General features: G+C 47.1%; 1 protein-coding gene and 1 long non-coding RNA gene across 8 annotated transcripts in view; one reads left to right on the forward strand and one right to left on the reverse strand.

Moving 5' to 3' along the window:
- Positions 1-731: 731 nt before the first annotated feature.
- Positions 732-3,052, reverse strand: LOC121103417. The gene is made up of 2 exons (XR_005835594.1): positions 2,919-3,052; positions 732-1,925 (listed from the first exon to the last, which is right to left on the reverse strand). It is a non-coding gene; the product is annotated as an uncharacterized LOC121103417 (long non-coding RNA).
- NLRC5 (NLR family CARD domain containing 5) overlaps positions 2,224-20,676 on the forward strand; it is an 85,546-nt gene continuing 67,093 nt past the window's right edge. For 3 of the 7 annotated variants that reach the window (XM_040633336.1, XM_040633340.1, XM_040633338.1), the window contains exon 1: positions 3,629-3,753. The gene's annotated coding sequence lies outside the window, so the exon portion shown is untranslated. Of the gene's footprint in view, positions 2,961-3,616; positions 3,754-20,676 lie in introns of those variants that run through there. The other 4 variants (XM_040633337.1, XM_040633342.1, XM_040633341.1 and 1 more) reach the window with 4 other exon arrangements.

The following is a 20,676-nucleotide window of genomic DNA, read 5'->3' on the forward strand; positions in this document are numbered from 1 at the left end:
TTTATGTAAGTTCTACACCCAACGTGGGGCTTGAACTCAGGACCCCAAGGTGCATGCTCTATGGACTGAGCAGCCCCAGGCAATCCCTCCTACTGAGACTCTTAAATGGGAGGAAGAATCTGCAGGAGGACCAGAGGGAGGGAGTGGCAGGAAGAAGGGACCCTCTGAGCACTGACCTGGCAGCAGGGATGGCAGATCTCAGAAGAGTGCTCAAGAGGGCTCTCTTAGGAAAGGTTTTAAATATTCGATGGAGGCACTTAGAATTATCACTAGAGTTTCTTTTCTGGGGGAGGAGGGCCACAGAGGGCCACATTCTCCTTTCTTTTTGATTTCAGAATTAAACTGAAGAGTTTCCAACTTGAGACAGGGAAATGGTCTTGGGTAGACGGGGAGAGAGAGAGATAAGCTCTGTAGTTTCTTCTGTCCTTCCAGAAAGCAGACAGGAGGCTCTCAAGGAAGTCAGGCAACAGGACCGAAGGCAATAAGACCGCACGATCCTTCCCTTGTCTCTTCCTGTGACCCACCCCTCTCCCTGGGTGTCTGCTGGGAAGGCCCGGAGGTTGCAGGTGGTAGGGTGAAGGGCGTGGAGAGGTGCAAGAGAGCAATGGCCGACTGGCTGCCCCCCGGGCCTTGGTTTCCCCTCTGTGGAATGGGACGACAGAGCCCACCCTAGGGCCTAGGAGGGACCGCTCGGGAGAGGTACCCCTGATGTGGGAGAAGGACAAGAGGTGTGGGTTGGGATGTACTTTATTGTGGGTATCTAGATGAGTGCCCGGCCAGGCTGTGGGGCCATCTGCCCCATGGGTCACTCGTGTGCCCGGGGAGTACTCTGATGGGCACAGCGGCTCCAGGTCTGTCCAGAGCTTCCTGTGGTCCGTGATCACCACAGTGGCCATCCTCGAGGTCAGGTACGGGCTGAAGGAGTGTCAGGGGACATGAGCCCAATGGGGAGGCGCTCATTCACCTTTCAGGCTCTCCCCAGGCAGAGCTACAAATGCCTCTGACCCTCCAGCCGTGGGGAATCCTGGGTCCCCTTCCTTCGAGGCAGCTCTCCCTCCTGGTGGCATGGCACGCTGATGCCCTGGCCAGAGTGTGGATCCCCGTCTCTGGGTTACCCAGAGAATATTATCTCTGCCACCACACAAGACGGCTCAACCCACTTTAAGGGCACAGGTCCCCTACTGGCAACCTGATGTGGCAGAAAGAGCCGTGGGCTGGAAGGCTGGGACCCGGTGCAAGCCCAGCCCTGAGCCTCAGTTCTCCTTCCTATAAAATGGGAGCGTTGGATCTGATGAGCTCCAAATTCCCCTTTGACCCCAACATTGTAGGACATTCATTCATATGAGGTGACGCTAATGGGGCAATCTCAGACACCCTTACTGGGCTGTGCAGGGGGTATTTTGGAAGGCCCTGTCGAGAGCTTTCTGCTCCCTTCCCCACGGGATACACGGAGCTGGACTTGCCTTTCTTTTGGATATCTGCTTGCCCATGTGGCTTTGGGAGAGGAAATGGTGGAAGCTAGAATTGGCCTGGCTGGGTTTCCTTGTCTACCCCTTGGTCAGCAGACAGCGTCTCTCAGACCTTCTCTCCCCTCCCCATAGCACTGGCTCCATTCAGCCCCTTTGTCCACCCAAAGGTGGGCATCAAAGGTGCCATCTCCCCTTCTGACCAGCTTCCTGCCTGAGTTGTCACTCATCCTCTGTTCCATGTAGTTCCAGTGTAGGACAAGAAATATGGGGGCACAGGGGGATTCAGGTCCTGAGGATGGTGGGGAGGGCAAGGAGCCCTCACAGAGGTCTGCCTTCTGGTAGAAGAGGAGGATGGAAGCTCTAAAAAGCAAATCAGGCTTCAAGCTGGAGGAGACATCTCTTATAAGCATATTTTCAGCCAGACCACCTTATGCTCAGAGCAGGTCTTCTTCCTACCTGCAGGCCGTAATACAAAAGGTTTCTGTCATCCCAGCACTGGGAGGCACAAGGCTCCAGGAAGGATGTGTAGAGAAAATCCATCCTGCCACATTGGCCAAATGGGGTGGGGAAAGAAGACAACACTAGCATATGCAAAGTCCCTGGGGCCGAAGGAATCAATCATGATGGATTCAAGAAACTTAACAGACAGCCGCCTGGGTGGCTCAGTTGGTTGAGCATCCGACTCTTGATTTCGGCTTGGGTCGTGATCTCAGGGTCATGGGATCGAGCCCTGCATAGGGCTCCGCACTGGGTGTGAGGCCTGCTTGTTCTCTCTCTCCCTCCCTCTCCCTCTGCCCCTCCCCCTCCAAAAGAGAAAGAAACATAATGGAGGCTGATGTAGCACAGAGAACAAAGAGGAGAGGGAGAGAGATGAGGTCAGGGTCCACATCACGAAGGTGCGAAAAGGGTCTGGTCTGTATTTTGCTGGCTGGGAGGCACCAGGCACGCCCCTTCACCTTTAGGAACATTTGATGGGAGGCCACCATATTCTGAGCCGGGTTCCTTCCAGCCCCTGCTCTGGCCCCTCCAAGTGCTCTCTTGGGCTTGTTTTTGTTTTAAAGGTTTTATTTATTTATTTTGACAGAGAGAGCACAGCAGGGAGAATGGCAGAGGCAGAGGGAGAAGCAGACCCCGGCTGAGCAGGGAGCCCGTTGGGGGGCTGGATCGCAGGACGCTGGGATCATGACCTCAGCCAAAGGCAGACACTTACCAGTTTGAGCCACCCAGGCGTGCCTCTCTTGGGCTTGTTTCTCTTTATCTCTTGGGGCCCAGGGCAAGGGTGTGGCTCACTAAGCTGACCGGGAGCACTCAGGGGGACTGGCAGGCAGAGCCTCTAGCGGTTGAGGTGGCCCAAGGAAAGGTGTTTGGCCAGTAGTTGGAGAGCAGGACTTCAATCCAGGGGCGTCTGACACTAACGTGACCACTCGCTTGCAGTATCCTCGTACTCACATGGGGTGGAAGTGCCCTGAGAGTGCAAGCTGTCACCAGGAGGTGAGTGGAAGACCTTCCCAGCAGGCTGACTTGTCCCCAGGATGGATGTGTCCTCTGCAGGAGGAGGGAGCTCCCTGTCCCAGGAGCGGCGCAGAAGGGCCAGGAGGTTGTGGTGGGGCTTTGGACGGGTAGTTGGACCAGCCGCTGTTCAGGGCTGCTGCAGCTCGTCTTCCTTCCGTCCCTTGAGCGCTCTTGGTTCCTCTCTTCCTCATCTCCGCCTGTGTGACTGGGACAAATTCGTTCGCCTCTCTCAGCCTCAGTTTGTTCATCTGTAAAATGGGGTCTGCATTTTGGGGTTATTCTGAGGATTAGGTAAATTCCTAGATAGTGTCTGGCACAGGGTCAGAGAGCCGAAGACTCAGTTAATAAGACCAGTTATTGCTGTTACCCCCTTCTCCCCTCTTTTCATTCTGGGGAGCATCGCGGGACAGGAGCCAGGCCCGCTGGGTTCTGTCTCCTGCACCGCGACCGTCTCCTCTTTCCCACCCTCTCCCCGCCTCCTCGGAGAGGCGAACTCAGCCTGGGGTCCTCCTGCGGCGCCCTGACCCCCTCCGCGCGCGCGCGCGCGCCCCTGCCTCTGTGTGGCCACCGGGGGCCGTGCCTGGGTCGGGGCGCACAGCGTGGGGAGCGCGGGAGCCGCCCTGCGCCCCCGCCCAGCCCGCGCCCCCGCCGGCAGCGGCACTTCGAATCCACGTGATTTCCCGGCAGCGGCCGCAGGTTCCCAGCACTGGCCCTGCCGCTCTCCGCCAGCTTTCAGTTTCGTGCGCCGCGCGGCGGGTCCGGAGCGCAGCGGGTGAGTGGAGAGCGCGCCCCGGGGCTGCGGGCTCGGCCGGGCGAGTGGCGCGGGGAGGAGGGGGTGCCCGAGGCCGCTGGGCGGGGGGCGCCGCCGGCCGCGGGCTGGGGGGCCGGGTGGTAGGGTGCAGGGACTGACGGACCGGTGGACAGATAGGGCGCCCGCGGCCGGCGCAGCGCTTCGTCCGCTGCCGGGCAGAGTTTGAGGGTAGGAGTGCAAGCTGCAGAGGGAGGCAAGTAGGGGTCACCCGGGCTGAGGGGCGGGGTACGCGGCTGCGCTCCCCTTTCTGCCCACTCTCCCCACTCTCCTGAACTTTAACTTTTAATTGCTTTTTAAAGAATTATAGACGCGGGAGATGGGGGGAGGGGAGAAATGGATAAAGGGGATCAAGAGGTACAGACCTTGTTGGATACACAAGGTAAGTAAGTGCTAGCGGTCTGCTGCACCCCACAGAGCCTGGCGTTAACACGCGGGAAGGGTAATAGACGCAGGAGGAAACTTCTGGAGGTGATGGATAGGCTTCTGGCATAGATTGTGGTGAAGATTCACAGATGGAGACTCACCTCCAATCTTATCAGGTTGTAAACAGTAAATAAGCACAGCTGTTTGCATGTCAGTCGTACCTCAATAAAGTGCTTTACAAAAAAGGTGCAAAGTTTCAATTATGAAATATGTAAGTCAGAGAGATGAACGCTCGGTAGTAGGACTATAGGCAATGGTATTACAATAGCGCTGTGTGGTGACGGAGGGTAGCTACCGGCGGATAGAATTGTGGAACCGCTGTTTTACCCCTGAAGCCAATACAGCATTGTATGCGGCTCGACCTCAATAATAATTAAAAAAAAAAAAAAAGCATTCCAGAAGTCATGCCGCTCATTCTGTACAATTCAGACTTTTTAGCCTAAAAACGCTTTTTTTAAAAAATTATGGACAATGCCCAACCGCCTGAGGATGAAAGGACGGAGTGAGGTTGAGGCGTGCCAACTTGCTGGTGCGGATATAAGCAAGCGCTGTGTCCCCCCGCTCAACTCCAGCATCCCTCAGCCCCCTTCATCCCTGCCACACCTCATTTTGAGACAAATGACAAACAGACATCACAGCATTTCAACCGAAATATTTCAGAAGGTACTAGAAGATAGAGAATCTTTTTTAAAAAACATAACCACAGCACTACCTGAAGACCGTAAGCTTTTTAACAATAACTTCTTCACGTCAAATCGCCACAGACTGTGTCCGATGCACGTTTTAACCTCCTAATAGGGCGAACACATGGGCGTCACTTTGTTACTTGCTTTTTGCATTTTATGTGGTGTTCAGCCGTTTTTCTCGCTCAGGTCAGGACCCTGGGGTGTGCTGCGGTGGCATGTGGGGACGTCCGGGAGAGGTCCTCCAGCTTCAGCCTGGTTTGCATCCGTTTTATAAGTTGGGGGTTCTTCGTTTCCTTTTTAAAAGATTGGGGGTTTGCAGACTTAAAAAACAGTTTGCAAACCAGCACTTCTCGCCTCCCGAACCTGGGGGTGTCAGGAGGTGGGTTGCGCCCCGGGCGCTACCTAGAGCCTCCTCCCTCCAAAGGGCTTCTCGTTCGTTCTCTGTGGAAGCAGTAAGCCCAGGAAGGCGTTGGGCTCGGTGTCCCGCTGGAGGACAGAATGGGCGGGAAAGCGGATTATTTCAAGGTGCACGAGGCTTGCCCGCAGCGGGCTGTCCTTGGACCTGGTCGACCTGGAGGCCCGGCTGGCGGCTGATCGCGCCCACCTGCCTCGTCTCCGAAGCGCCTGGTGTGGGAGGCAGACGGGCCTCGGCCTCAGCACCTCATGTTTGCTGGGGGACAGTGGACGATTTCCTCTCTCAGAACGTCACTTTCTCATCTGTGAACCGGAGGGGGGGGGTGTGATCGTACGTCCTTCAGAGCGTGGCTCACGGCTGGATGAGCCACGCCTCAGTGCCTGGTCCCCTCAAAGCACCACGCAGGCACTCAGAGAGCGGGGAGTCCTTGGTGAAGGCCGACCAGCAGAAGGGAAAGTTCTCTGGGAGAGTTTTCGTGGTATGCTTAGCTTTGTGCCTCCATCCGGGTCCATCTGTCTGTCCCCCAACACACACATACCCCCCTGTCTGCTGAGGAAGATTCCACAAAACTTCTTGGTACGTCTTTTCCCACCTGTGATGAATTGAATTGTGTCCCTGAGAAAGATAGGGTGAAGTCCTCGCCCTCAGTGTCTCTGAATTGTGACTTTATTTGGAAATAGGGTCATAGCAGATGTGCTCAGCGAAGATGAGGTCACACCAGAGTACGTGGGTCCTTAAATCCGTATGACTGGTGTCCCTGTAAGAGAGGAGGTCAGCTTCTGAAAATGAGCTGACCGCCATGTGACAGCAGAGACAGAGATCAGAATGATGGGTCTGGAAAGGCCGGAGCCCCAGGAATTTCCAGCAAGCAGCAGAAACCAGAAAAGGCAAGGAAGGACCCTCCCCCAGAGGCTGCTCTGTTACAACTGTAACGAAGCGAGGAAACTAACTCACCAGCCCAGGGCCTCGCTTCTGCTTTCCAGAGTTGGACGGAGGACCAAGCAAATGAACACAAGTGCCAGTACTTGGTAAAAACTTTCGTAGGTGTTCTGAGGATATAAACTACTGGTGTCCTTCGCCAGATCTATTTTTTGAGCATTGGCTGCTAGCCCCAAGTCTACCTTGGCTGAAACCCAGTCTGCAAGGAAAACACCCAAAGGATTTACAAAGAAAAAAAAAAAAAATGGAAAATGATCAGTCTGGCTGTCGTTGGTGTAGGCTGTCTGGAGAAGGGAAGATTTTTGATCCCTCTGGCCACCTTGGAGAACATGTCTCTCCCACACACTGTACTTAAAACCATCGCAGAAGCGATGGGGCAGGCAAGCACTTGGTTATACACGGGACTTGTTACCTGTAAACTGGGCACGATTGTGTCACCCATATGCTATGTGGGGGTTCATGGGGCCTTGAGCGCTAAGTAAAGTTGGCATGAACCCCCATTCTGTTCCTTTGGGAAGCCCTAAGTGTTCTTCAGCTCTCTGTGAATCTTGAGGATGGAGGTGGGTGTGAGCTTAGTTCCTCTGGCCATCTCTGATCCCGGACTCTTCTTCTGTTCTGTGGTCATCTTTTCTCCCTCGTTGACCAGGGCACGAAACCAGTCATTTTCCTGGGATGGAGAGAGGAGAGTCGTGGGGAAACGTGAGTTCACTCACTTATCCTGCTGGTTTCAAGCCTGACTCTCTGTGATGGCACTCCTGCTCCATCCCGTGGGTCACTCCGACGTCTTCTGATAAATTCTCAGACACAGGCATCTTCCCCAGGCAGGTTTTTAGCAGCCCTTCTCCCTGAGATGCCTCTGACATTTAGCAAAGGAGAACTTCAGAGAGCCTGAGGGAATGTTGACTTGACCTCAGATGACCTCTGTTTGCACTTTGGTTTACTTCCAGTCTTTTTTCTATGTGTGTATATTCATGTTTTTTAACGGACTCATACATAAAAACCAAAATGGAATTATACTTTTCAAACTGAATAAAATGGAATTATGTATTAAAGGAAAAGTACATCCTATATCATTTTTGAAATTATTTCATTTTTAGTAGCCAACACATTGATATAGTAAAATAATATAAAATATACAAATAGGTATATAATGAAAAGTAAGTCTCCCTTCTTCCCCTGTCCCCCAGCCACCTGATTACCCTCCCCGAAGACACCAGTGTCATCAGGTTCTTTGTCTCCTTCCAAAGATCATTCAGGTGGGCCTTTACAAACATGGAGATAGACAGACAGACAGATACATATAGATATAAATACAGATATGGATCTCCCCCTTCTTACAAATGGTGATATACTCTGATAGTGTTTTTTTATCTTTTTTAAAATTTAATGCAATTTGGAAATCTTTCCCATCAAAACAAAGAAAAAATATTTTTTCAACAGCTACAGAGTATTTCACTATACGGTTGTGCCAGAATTAATTGAGCTACTGTTGGGCATTTAGGTTGTTTCCAGTCTCTTGCTCTCCCAAACGGTGCTGTATGAATACCTTCGTTTAAACATCATGTTTGCGTATGTGAGAATAAGTCTTTAAGAAAAACATCTAGGAGGGACGCCTGGGTGGCTCAGTGAGTTAAGCATCTGCCTTCGGCTCAAGTCATGATCTCCGGGTCCTGGGATCGAGCCCCACATAGGGCTCCCTGCTCAGTGGGGGGTCTGCTGCTCCCTCTGCTTCTCCCCACTGCTCGCACACGTGTACACGCTCTCCCTCGTGCTCTCTCTCTCTGTCTCTAATAAATACATAAAACTTGGAAGGGAGGGACGGAGGGAGGGAGGAAGGAAGGAAGGAAGCTGGATATCCAGGAATGGATTTGCAAGTGAAAGGAAGTATGCAGTTTGAACTTTGATAAATGTGGCAAATTACCCTTCTTAAGTGTTGGACTGAATCTCACTCCCAGCAGCTACGTGTGAGGCGGCCTGCTTCCCACACCTGCCCCAACATGCGTGTTACCAAATTTTTCCCTGTTTGCAGACCCAGGAGATGAATAATGGTGTCTCCCTCCCCCTGCCCATTTCTCTTATCTTTTCAAATATTTAAGGGTCATTTGTAGTTCATTTTTCCATAGACTGTCTATTCATATTCTTTTTCCACTCTTCCATTGGGTTGTTAGTGTTTTTCCTATTCAGTTGTAAAAGCACTGTGCACATTAAGGAAACGCACTCTTCATTATATGAGTATACTGGCGTTTTAAGTGGCTGCGTAGTTGTCCATAGAATGGTGAACCCATATCTACCTTTTTAAGCATTTAGATTGTGTCTTGTTTTCTTCTACTACACATGGACTGTTTCCTCTGTTTTATATTTTAAAAAACCCAAATGTGACATTTTAATTCTTTCCACATTTCCCACCAGATTGCTCTCTGGAAGGGAAGTACTTTTGGGGAAATGCTGTGATTAGGATTGGAGTGGCCTGTGTGTGAAGTGGTCAGCAGAGACCGGGACACAGTGGGCAGGGCAGATTCTTTGCATGAAGCCTGCGAGAGGCGTGGGGGTGCTAGGGGTGCGGTGCTGTATTTGCTCCCAAGAGAAGGGAGGAGAGAGAGAAGGTGGAGAGAGGCTAGATCATGCAGGGAGGAAACACCCCCCCCCAACAGAACCTTCTTGGAGGTAGGATGCCCAAAGGGCATTTTTGATGGAGCGATGCCCCGGGTCCATGGGAGGTGGGTACTCACAGCACCAATTCCTGTCTGGCTCCGCCCAGCAATCATTAACCCACTCAACACAGAGTTTCCAGAACATGTCAGGTCCTGTGCTGGGCACTGGGTTACAGCTGAGAACATGACAAGTCTCACTGATGTGCCAACAGAAACAGACAATAAACAAGTACACAGAGATGTGACCACAGTCATGAAAGATGAGTTAGGCCAAGGGGTAGGCACATGGAGGGTGCAAGAACGGTTGTGTTTGGAGAGGCAGGCATAGCCTTCCCATAAGGGGCACCGGGCGAGTTGAGGGGTGTGAGGCAGAGGACCATGAACCATGATGATGTCTGGAGGAAGAGGGAACCAGGCAGAGACAATGGCAAGAAAAAGGAGGAGGAGGGAAGAGAAGGGAAGGACAAGGGGAGGAAGAAGACTTGTTTTGAGTCTTCTGTGCTCAAAATGCTTATTCCGAGTTAATTTTTTTTTTGGCATGTAATTTAACAAAAGGCTGGACCTGCAGCCGGAGCCCTCCACCGGAGGAGACCTCATCACTACAGCCTCCCCTTCCTTCCCCTCCCCTGGGTGGAGGCGGGGGCGGGGGGTGGGGGGGGCCCTAGCCTTCCGTGGTAGGCCATGGGGATGTCAGGCGGCTTGCTTTCTGAGCCAGTTTATCCCACCAGGGAAAGTCAGGCAGCCCCCGCTGAGCAGCGCTGTGATGGACATCCTGGGGGCTAGGGCTTTGCTCACATTCTGGATTGTTTCCTTAGGCTAGGTTCTCAACGTGGACTTCTAAAGGAATATAGAGACTTTACTTTTATGAAGTTAAAAGGCACATGATATAAAATTTACCATTTTAATCATTTTAAGCACTTAAAATATTCAGTGGTAGTAATCACATTCACACCGCCGTGCAACCATCACCACCATCCATCCCCGGGGCTCTTCTCATTTTGTACAACCAACACTCTACGCCCGTTATCCAATAACTCCCCAGTTCCCCCCTCCCCAGCCCCTGGCCGCCACCATCCTGTCTTCTGTCTGTATGGATTAGATACTCACGTAAGTGCAATCATAGAACGTTTGTCTTTTCGTGACTGGCTTATTTCATCCAGCATAATATCCTCCAGGTTTAGCCATGTTCTATATTGCAGAATTTCCTTCCTGCATAAGGCTAAATAATACTCCGTTTTGTGACTATACCACATGCTGCTTCTGTATTCCTCCACTGATGCCCACTTAGGTTGCTTCTGTGTTTCAGCTGTTGCAAATACTGCTGCTGTGAACCTTTGAGACTCTGCTTTCAGTTCTTTTGAGTAGATGCCCAGAAGCAGAATTGCTGGGTCATATAATACTTCTATTTTTAATTTTTCTGAGGACTCACCATCCTGTTTTCCACAGCAGCTGTACCATTTTACATGCCCACCAGCAGTGCACAGGGGTTCCAATTTCTCCACATCTTCACCGGTTTTTGTTGTTTTCTGTTTTGTTTTGTTTTTTTGATAGTAGCTATCCTAATGGGTGTGAGGTGGTATCAATCTCATTCTAGGTTTTTTTCTAAGATTTTATTTATTTATTTGAGAGAGAGCGAGAGAGCACATGTGTGCATGAGCAGGGGAAGGGGCAGAGGGAGAGGGAGAAGCAAACTCTCCACTGAGCAGGGAGCCCAGTGGGGGACTTGATCCCAGTTCCTCAGGATCATGACCTGAGCCAAAGGCAGTTGCTTAACTGACTGAGCCACCCAGGCGCCCCTCATTGTAGTTTGGATTTGCATTTCCCTGAGGATTGGTGATACTGAGCATGTTTCATGTACTGATTGGCCATTCATGTATCTTTTTTGGAGAAATGTCACTTCAAAGCCTTTGCCCATTTTTTAATTGAGTTGTTGGTCTTTTTGTTGTTCAGATCCAGGCATTTAGTTTTGTTACTGAATTGTAGGCATTCTCTGTATATTCTGATTATAAATCCCTTGTCAAATACCTGTTTTTCAAATAATTTCTCCCATTCTGTGGGTTGCATTTTTACTCTGTGGATCGTGTGTCTTTTGATGCACAAAATCTTTAAAATTTTCCTGAGTCCAATTTGTGTGTGTATATCTCTCTATATATCTGATTACGTGTGACTTTTGGTAAGAGGAAATCATTGCCAAATCGTTGTGATTCAGCTTTTGTCTTATGTTTTCTCCTAAGAGTCTTATTGTTCTGGGTCTTATATTTAGGCCCTTGATCCTTTTTGAGTGAATTTTGTATGTGGTGTAAAGTAAGGGTCCAACTTCATTCTTTTGCATGTGGATATCCAGTTTGCCCAGCACCATTTATTGAAAAGACTGTCCTCTCCCGTTGAATGGTCTTGGCACCTTTGTCAAAAATCATTTGGCCACATATGCAAGGGTTTATTTCTGCACTTTCTAATCTGTCCAATTCGTCTATACTGTTGACCCTGGAACAACGTGGGGGTTAGGAGTGCTGACCCCCACGCTGTCAAAAATCCATGCATAACTTCTGACTCTCTGAATGCTTACCTACTGAGAGCAGACAATGGACTAGAAGCCTTACCAATAATAGGAACAGTCGTCTAACACGTACTTTGTGTGTTGTATGTTTTATATGCTGTGTTCTGACAATAAAGGAAGCTAGAGAAAAAATGTTATTAAATACAATCGTAAGGAAGAGAAAATACATTGACAGTACGGTATTTCTCGAAAGAAATTCACGTACGAATGGGCTCACGCAGTTCAAACCCGTCTTGTTCAAGAGTCAACTCGATGTCTGTTTTTATGCCAATACCACACTGTTCTGACTTAGTTGGCAGTAAGTTGCAAAATCAGGAATTATGGGTCTTCCGGTTTTGTTCTTTTTCAGGATTCTTTGTCTATGTGGGGTCTCTTGAGATTCCATATGAATTTTGGGATGGGTTTTTCTGTTTCTGCGAAAAAAAAAATCATTGGGATTTTGATAGGTATTATGTTGAATCTGTAGATGGCTTTGGATAATATTGACATTTTAACAGTATTAAGTCCTCCAATCCGTGAACCTCTCATGTGTTTCCATTTATTTATGCCTTTCATTTCTTTCAACAATGTTTTGTAGTTTTCAGTGTACACGTTTTTTTCTCCTCCTTGGTTAATTTCTAAGTCTTTTATCCTTTTTGATGCTGTGGTGCGTGGAATTGCTTTTGTAATTGCCCTTTCAGATTCGACATCATTTGTGTAGAGAAACACAACTGATTTTTGTGTGTTGGCTTTGTATTACTGCAACTTTGCCGAATTCTTGTATTAGTTCTAACAGTTTTTCTACATATAAGAATATCGTATATCATCTGCAAACAGATAATTTTACTTCTTCCTTTCTGATTTAGATGCATGTTATTTCTTTTTCTTACCTAATTGCTCTAGCTCAAAATTCCACTGCTCCATTGAATTGGGGAAAGCAGACACCCTTGCCTTATTCCTTATTTTAGAGAAAAAGCTTTCAGTCTTCCACTGTTGCGTATGATATTTGCTATGAGTTTACATACTTGGCTTTTCTTATGTGAAGGTAGTTTCCTGTATTCCTAGTTGGTTGAGTTTTTTAAAAAAAATATTGAAAGGGTGTTGAATTTTGTCAAACGCATTTTCTGTATCAACCAAGATGATCTTTTGTGTTTTCTTTTCCTTTCGTTGATGTGGTGTATTCCACTGATCAATTTTCATGGGTTAAACCATCCTTATATTCCAGGAATGAATCCCACTGGGTTATAGTGTATAATCCTTTCTTTTTAAAAAAAAATTATTTATTTATTTACTTATTAATTTGAGAGAGAGAACGCACACATGCATAAGCACAGGGGGAGGGGCAGAGGGAGAAGGAGAGAGAGAATCTCAAGCAGACTCCCTGCTGAGAGCCGAGCCCAATGCCGGGCTCAGTCTCACGACCCTGAGATCATGACCTGAGCCAAAATCAAGAGCCAGACACTTAACTGACTGAGCCACCCAGACATTCTAGCGTATGATCCTTTTAATAGGCTTTGCATTCAGTGTACTAGTATTTTGAGGATTTTCACACCAATGTTCGTAAGGGATATTAGTCTGTAGTTTTCTTATAGTGTCTTTGTCTGGCTTTGGTATCAGAGTTATGCTGACCTGATAGAGTAAGTTAGGAAGTGTTTCGTCCTCTCTCATTTTTGGGAAAGTTTGGGAAGAATTGGTATTAGTTCTTCTTTAAATGCGTGGTGGAATTCACCAGTGAAACCATCAGGTCCAGGGCTTTTCCTCATGGGGAGATTTTGCATCACTGATTTAATCTCCTTATTAGCTACAGCTCTGTTTAGATTTTCTATTATTTGTGAGTTAGTCTTGGTAGGTTGTGTGTTTCTAGAAATTTCTCCATTTTATCTAGGTTTTCCAATTCGTTGGCATACAGTTGTTCATAGTAATCTCATAATCTTTATTATTTCTGTAGAAATGGTACACTTTCAGTTCTGATTTTAGTTAAGTTGAATCTTCTCTCTTTTTTTCTTAGTCTATCTAACTAAAAGTTTGTTGATTTCGTTGATCTTTTTAAGAACCAGTTTTGGTTTCATTGATTTTCTCTATTGTTTTTCTGTTCTCCATTTCATTTACTTCTGCTATAATACTTATCATTTCCTTTTTTTCTGGTGGTTTTGGTTTTGGTTTGTTCTCCTTTTTCCAGTTCCTTAAATTGTAAATTAATCTGTTGGTTTGAGATCTTCCTTGTGTTTTAGTATAAGCATTTGCAACGATAAATTTTTCCTTTAGCATAAATGTCCCATAAGTTTTGGTGTGTTGTGTTTTTTATTTCATTTATCTCTGAGTATTTTCCAACCTCCCTTGTGATTTCTTTGCTCTATTGGTTGTTTAAAAGTGTGTGGTTTATGGGACGCCTCGGAGGCTCAGTCAGTTAAGCATCTGCCTTCGGCTCAGGTCGTGATCCCAGGATCCTGGGATTGAGTCCCACATCCAACTCCTTGCACAATGGGAAGTCTGCTTCTCCCTCTATCTGCCGTTCCCCCTGCTTGTGCTCTCTCGCTTTCTCTGACAAATAAGATTTTAAAAAATAAATAAATAAAAATGTGTGTTTCAATTTTGACGGTTTTGTGAATTTTCCAGTTTTCTTTATGTTACTGGTTTCTCATTTCATCTCATGGTCAGAGAAGATACTTCGTGTGATATCTATCTTTCAAAATCTACTGAGACTTAATCTGTGGCCTAAAATATGGTCCATCCTGGGAAATGCTGCATGTGGACTTGGGAAGAATGTGTATGCTCTTGTTGGGCAGAGTGTTCTCTATGTCTGTTATCTAGTTGGTTTATTGTGTTGCTTAAGTCCACTATTTCCTTACTTCTCTTCTGGTGGTTGTATTATTGCGAGTGGGGCATTGACATCTGCGAATACTATTGTAAAACTGTCTGTTTCTCCATTTCGATGGCCTGTGGTTAGGTATGTAAATGTTCATAATTATTTTTTTTTAAGATTTTATTTATTTATTCGATAGAGATAGAGACAGCCAGCGAGAGAGGGAACACAAGCAGGGGGAGTGGGAGAGGAAGAAGCAGGCTCATAGCGGAGGAGCCTGATGTGGGGCTTGATCCCACAACGCCGGGACCACGCCCTGAGCCGAAGGCAGACGCTCAACCGCTGTGCCACCCAGGCGCCCCCATAATTATTTTTTAAGATTTTATTTATTGAGAGAGAGCAAGCACAGAGGGAGAGGGAGAAGTAGACTCCCTGCTGAGCAGAGAGCCCGGCCCGGGCTCAATCCCAGAACCCCAAGATCATGACCTGAGCTGAAGGCAGATGCTTAACTGACTGAACCACCCAGGCACCACATAAATGTTTATAATAATTATTATATCTTCTTGCTTTATTGAAACTTGTATTATTATATAATGTCCCTTTTTGTCTCTTGTAACCTTTTTTGATTTAAAGTCTATTTTCTGTGATATTAATATAGCCATTCCTATTCTCTTTTGGTTATTATTTGCATGGAATATCTTTTTCTTCTTTTTACTTTCAATCTGTTTTTGTCTTTGTATCTCAAGTGAGTTTCTTATAGACGGCAGAGAGTTGAATCATGTGTTTTTATCCATTCTGCCAATCTCTGATTAGAGAGTTTAATCCATTTACATTTAAAGTATTGACTGAAAAGGAGGGACTTACTTCTGTCATTGTGCTATTTGTTTTTTTTATAGGCTTTGTAGCTTTTTTGTCCTTCACTTCCTGCATTCTGTCTTCTTTTAGGTTTAGTTAATTTTTTGTACTGAAATGTTTAAATTTTTTTAAATTTCCTTGTGTGTATATTCTGTAGCTATGTTCTCTGTGGTTACCATGGGGATTGCATTTAACATCCTAAAGTTACAACATTCTAATTTGAATTTATAGTAGCTTAACTTCAGTAACATACAAAAACTCTGCTGCTTTACAGCTCTGTCCCTACTCCGTTTAGTTGTTGATGTCACAAAATTACATCTTTATATAATATTGTGTGCCCCAAAACATACACTAATCATTCCTTTAAATGCATTAGTTTCCTAAATTATGTAGAAAAGAAGATTTAGAATTACAAACCAAAGTTACAACGAGACTAGCTTTTACACTAATAATTGTTTTTCTTTAAATGTATTAGGCTCTTAAATCGTAGAAAGCAAAAAGTACAGTTACAAACCATTGTTACAATAATACTGGCTTTTATAATTGCCTGTGTACTAACCTTTATGGAGATCTTTTTCTTCTCCATACAGCTTCAGAGTACTGTGTAGTGTCCTTTCATTTCACCATGTAGGACTTTCTTGAGCATTTTTTTGTAAGGCAGGGTTAGTGGTGATGGACTCCCTCAGCTTTTTTCTTTTTTCTTAATTTAAGTTCAATTTAGGGGGCGCCTGGGTGGCTCAGTTGGTTAAGCAGCTGCCTTCTGCTCAGGTCATGATCCCAGAGTCCTGCTTAGCCAGGAGCCTGCTACCCCCTTTCCCTCTGCCCCTCCCCCACCCCACTCTTGCTCTCTCACTCTGCTCTCACTCTCTCTCAAATAGCTAAATAAAATATTTTTAAAAATAAATTCAATTTAATTAACATATAGTGTATTATTATTTTCAGGAGTAGAATTTAGTGATTTATCAGTTGCATACAACACCAGTGCTCATTCCCTCAAGTGCCCTCCTTAATGCCCATCACCCAGTGACCCAATTCCCCCGTACACCCCACTTCCAAAAATCCTCAGTTTGTTTCCTAGAGTTAAGAGTCTCTTATGGTTTGCCTCCCTCTCTGTTTTGCTTTTTTTCGGTCTTTTTGTTCATCAGCTTCAGTAATGTCCACTGTCCTGTCTTGAAGTTCCCTGATTTCTTCCGCCTGTTCAGATCTGCCTTTGAATCCCTGTAGTGAATTTTCCATCTCAGTGATTGTACTCACCAGCTTCAGAATTTCTTTTTGATTTCTCTTTAAGTTTTCTCTTCATTGATATTTTCATTTTGTTCACACATCGTTTTCTTGACTCTCTCTTTCTTTACTTCTTTGAGCCTTTAAGACAGTTTTTTTAAAAAAGATTTTATTTTTAAGCAGTCTCCACCCCCAACGTGAGGCTCAAACCCACAGCCCTGAGATCAAGAGTGGTGCGCTCCAGTGACTGAGCCAGGCGGGTGCTTCTTTACGAGAGTTGTTTTAAAATCATTGTCTGATAGATCTGCCATTAAGTCTTTCTCAGGGACAGATTCTGTTAATTTTTTTTTCTTCGAATGAGTCATACTTTCCTGTCTCTTCATATGCTTTGTGATTTTGTTGTTGAACGCTTGACATTTGAGTATGATCATTGGTAACTCTGGAGATCAGATTCTCTCCTTTCCCCACAGTTTGCTGGGGTTTTGTTATTGTTTCTGTTTACTGTGTTGGTTTTTTTGTGTGGCTGTGGGCTGTCTCTGTGCTGGGGATCAGTCTGAGGTGTCAACTTAACGTCTTCTTCTGTCTTTTCTGAGTTTTCCTTGGGCACATGTGGTCATTTTCTAATTTTCTCCTCATATGCAGTCATTTTTGAATGTCCTAGTCTTTAATATCTAGCTCCAGAAAGGGGAAAAGGGAAGGATAATGGTGGGAACAAAGGGATTTGGCCCTTTCAATCTCCTGAGAGTTTAACTGGAAGGAGAGGGTCATGCAGCAATGAGGGGAGTTACCAAGGACTGCCTGCCTTTTCTTTCTGCACCTCTGTGATCAGAAGCAGCAATCAGCAGGCAGAGCACAAATCTCCAGTATTTGGAGGACAGGGTCCTTTTTACTCACCCCGATTCTTGTAAGTTGTGTGCAAGCTACCCCAGGAACATACGCACAGCTGTCTGCCCTGTGGCTGGGTCTGGGGTATGGATAGCTGCTACTGGGCTTAGAGCCGGAACTGGCCGAAATTAACCGCATTTACCACCCATGCGTTCCCCTGGAAGAGACTCCCGAGTTCCAGAACAGTTCTGTCCGATAGATTGTGCCTGCGCACTTGTGGTCTCAGTGGGGAGACAGAGTCCTGGTGCTTTCCTCTGCCATCTTCCCAGCATCCTCTCCTCGACTTTTGTTTTTAAAGTATTTGAGACCACGTTTCTAAGTTTCTCTCCTAAAACACCGTGCAGATGTAGGAGCTGCAGGCGGCTGGGAGGTTGCATGATACGCCCAACACCCGTCTCCTTGGGGGAGCGTTGGAGCCTGTACGGTCACCAAACCCCCAAATGCCCCTCAGCCTCTTGCCTTGGTGGTTCTTTCTGCCCCTCATGGGAAATGGAGGGAGCATTCAAACCCTGGGGAGCTGGGACTCTGGGGCATTCAGATCTTGTTGTGGCTTCTGGTTGTAGAGAGAAATAGTCAGAAATAGCTTGCTGACTCAGGGGTCTTCATGGAAGCCTTTTCCCTGCATTCTTGAAGGTGTCCTGTGCATTTCTGGGCCCCGGGATCCTCTTCTTGAAATGGGTGGGTCAGTTGTTTCCATAGACAGACTTATTCAGTAGGAGTCAACAAGATGATTTTAGGAGGTATGCAGTTAGGGCATTCATGTAAATTGAGTCATAACAGGAGAACGCTATCTTCTTTTCAGTTCTTTTAATCCTTCCAGATTAGTCAAGAAGAAAGTCTCAGTTGGTGCTGGATTAATGCTTCTCACACTCCTGGACTCCTTTTCAGCAACAGGAGGCCAGGCCCCAGATCAGAGCTGTGGGCAGGCATTGACTCTGGTTCTATTTCAGCAGAGTTGTTTTGGTTTTGTTTACTTTGTTTGGTTTTTTTTTTTCTTTGTTTTGAGGGCTATCTTCTGTTCGTAGTGAACTCTACTTTAGAAAACAAAGCTAAATGTGAGATGCTTCTTAGAAAAATTTAAAGGAAATGGTTTTCTGAGTCTCAGATCAGGCAAAAATGTCCTCAAATGTGCATAAAACAACTTAGAAATTATGTACCTCTCCCTAAAGGGTGAGATTGTGAGCTATAAACCTCTCATTGTATATTTCTGCAATGTTTAGAACTTTTCAAATGACCGATTATATTTTATAAGCAGAAAAATAATAAAGATCTATGGAAATGGTAATTTCCTTTGAAAAGAAGATTATTTGTTGAAGGTAGTATGGTGTTTCAGTCGGGAAAAAGTCTCTGGATTCAGCATAGGTCTTATTTATTTATTTAAAAAATTTTTTTTCATCTTGGGGACACCTGGGTGGCTCAGTCAGTTAAGCGTCCAATTCTGGATTTCGGCTCAGGTCATGATCTCAGGGTTGTGAGAGCCAGCGTTGGGCTCCCTGCTGGGCATGGAATCCGCTTGAGATTCTCTCTCTCCCTCTCCCTCTGCCCCTCCCCCACCACTCTCTCTCTCTCAAAAAAATTTTTTTTCATTTTTCACTGAGGTATAATTAACATGTGACATTATATTAGTTTCAAGGGTACAACATAATGATTTGATATTTACATGCATTACAAAATGATCTCCACAGTAAGTGTAGTGAGCGTCTGTCAGCACACAGTTACAAAAAAAATTTTTTTTCTGGTGTTGAGGACTTTTAAGATCTCTTAACAACTTTTAAGTATGCAAGAGTATTAGTTTTTCCATTTTTCAAGATTTAAAAAAAATTTTTTTTAAGTAATCTCTACAGCCAACACGGGACTTGAACTCACAACCCCGGGATGAAGGGTCACATGCCCGTCAGGTGCCCCTGCAATTGAGTATTATTAACTCTAGTCACCCTGCTGTGTATGATGTCGCCATGATGTATTTACTTTATATCTGGAAGTTTCTACCTTTTGACCCCTCCCCCATTTGCCCAGCCCCCACCCAGCCCGACTTGGCAACCACTAGTCCGTTCTCTGTTATCTTTTGTTTGTTGGGTTGATTGGTTGGTTTGGTTTGGTTTGGTTTGGTTTTTTAGACTCCACATGTAAGTGAGATTATATGGTATTTTCCCTTCTCTGTCTGACTTTGCCCCCAGAATCCCAAAACCATATTCCTCCAGGATCTTCACCAACCGCATGGTTGGAGATAAAGAGGGGATTTCCAGACCTCGGCTTTGTTTCCAGTTGGCTGTAGCTATGCTGAGCCGGGGCCTGTGTGAGAGCAGCTGGCCGAGCCGCAGAGCTGGGGCGCAGGGTGCCAAGGAACAAGCCAGAGACGGAAATGTTAGTCATTGGGAGACACGCACAGGGTTTCATCTAAATAAGGCCATCTTGGTGGCTTTCCTGTCCCCAGCCTTTCAGGGGGCAAGAATCACTTGGCTCTGGTTTGCTGGAGAAGCAGGGCGCCAAGTTCGAGGGAACACAGAACTAGTCTCCCCCAACTGGGAGTGGAGAGCTGGCTGTCGTCATGCCTAGAACATTCGTTCCCAAACTTGTCGGCACATGAAAATCACCTGGGGAGCTTGGAGAGGTATAGATGCCTACGTTCCAGCCCGAGAGATGATGCTGCGATTGGTCCAGGGTGTGGCCCCTTGGAATTTTTGAAAGCCCCCCCCCCCGCCCCTATGATTCTAATGTGCGAATGAGTTTGGGAACCCCAGACCTGGCCTGGAAGGTCCCGGGAGCGTGGTGGGTGAAAGCCTTCTCGCGGAAGGCTCACCGGCCGCTACGTGTGGGTGCTGGGCCCAAACCGCCAGGGCTGGGCGGGGGAGGCAGGGCCACTACCTGGTCACCTGCCGGCTCTAGGGCACTCTGATCCCAGAGGAGGGTACATCTGGAAACCCTAGGGGGTCCTTTGGTGGAAAGACCAAGCCTTTTGAGCAGGAAGGTGGTGGGGGTGAAGGAGGTGACTTAACGCGGTGACATGGGCTGGGACCCAGAGTCCCCAGTCTACAGTGACGAGAAGAGGGAGACCTCGTTGGATGCGGGGCAGGGACTGCCTGGCCCTGAGGCCCAGAGTGCACACTTGGGCTGCGCCGCCCTCTCTGGGTCCCTCGCCACTGCCCAGCTCTGCGCTCCATCCCCCCAGAGGGCTCTAGGCCCAGGGGATGTTTGTTCCTCTGCCGGTTCTGTGGCTGTCTAGCCGTGACCTGGCAAATGCCCTCACCCCTGGGAGCCACGGCATCAGAAAAGCCCTGTGACCGACTGTGAGTCTGGGGGGACCCTGACATTGTGAGGACAGTGAAGATGATGGTTTTCAAAGGAACCGTCAACCCACGTCATCATCCCCCCGCGGAAGCGTGCCGCGTCGAGGACCCCTGTTGCCTGCCCCACCAGCTTTTGTGGGTGAGGGAGGAAACGGCTGCTGACATCTTTCTGCAGCTGCATGC

Source organism: Ursus maritimus, unplaced genomic scaffold, assembly GCF_017311325.1.
Source record: "Ursus maritimus isolate PB19 unplaced genomic scaffold, ASM1731132v1 scaffold_19, whole genome shotgun sequence".
Classification (NCBI taxonomy): Eukaryota; Metazoa; Chordata; class Mammalia; order Carnivora; family Ursidae; genus Ursus; species Ursus maritimus.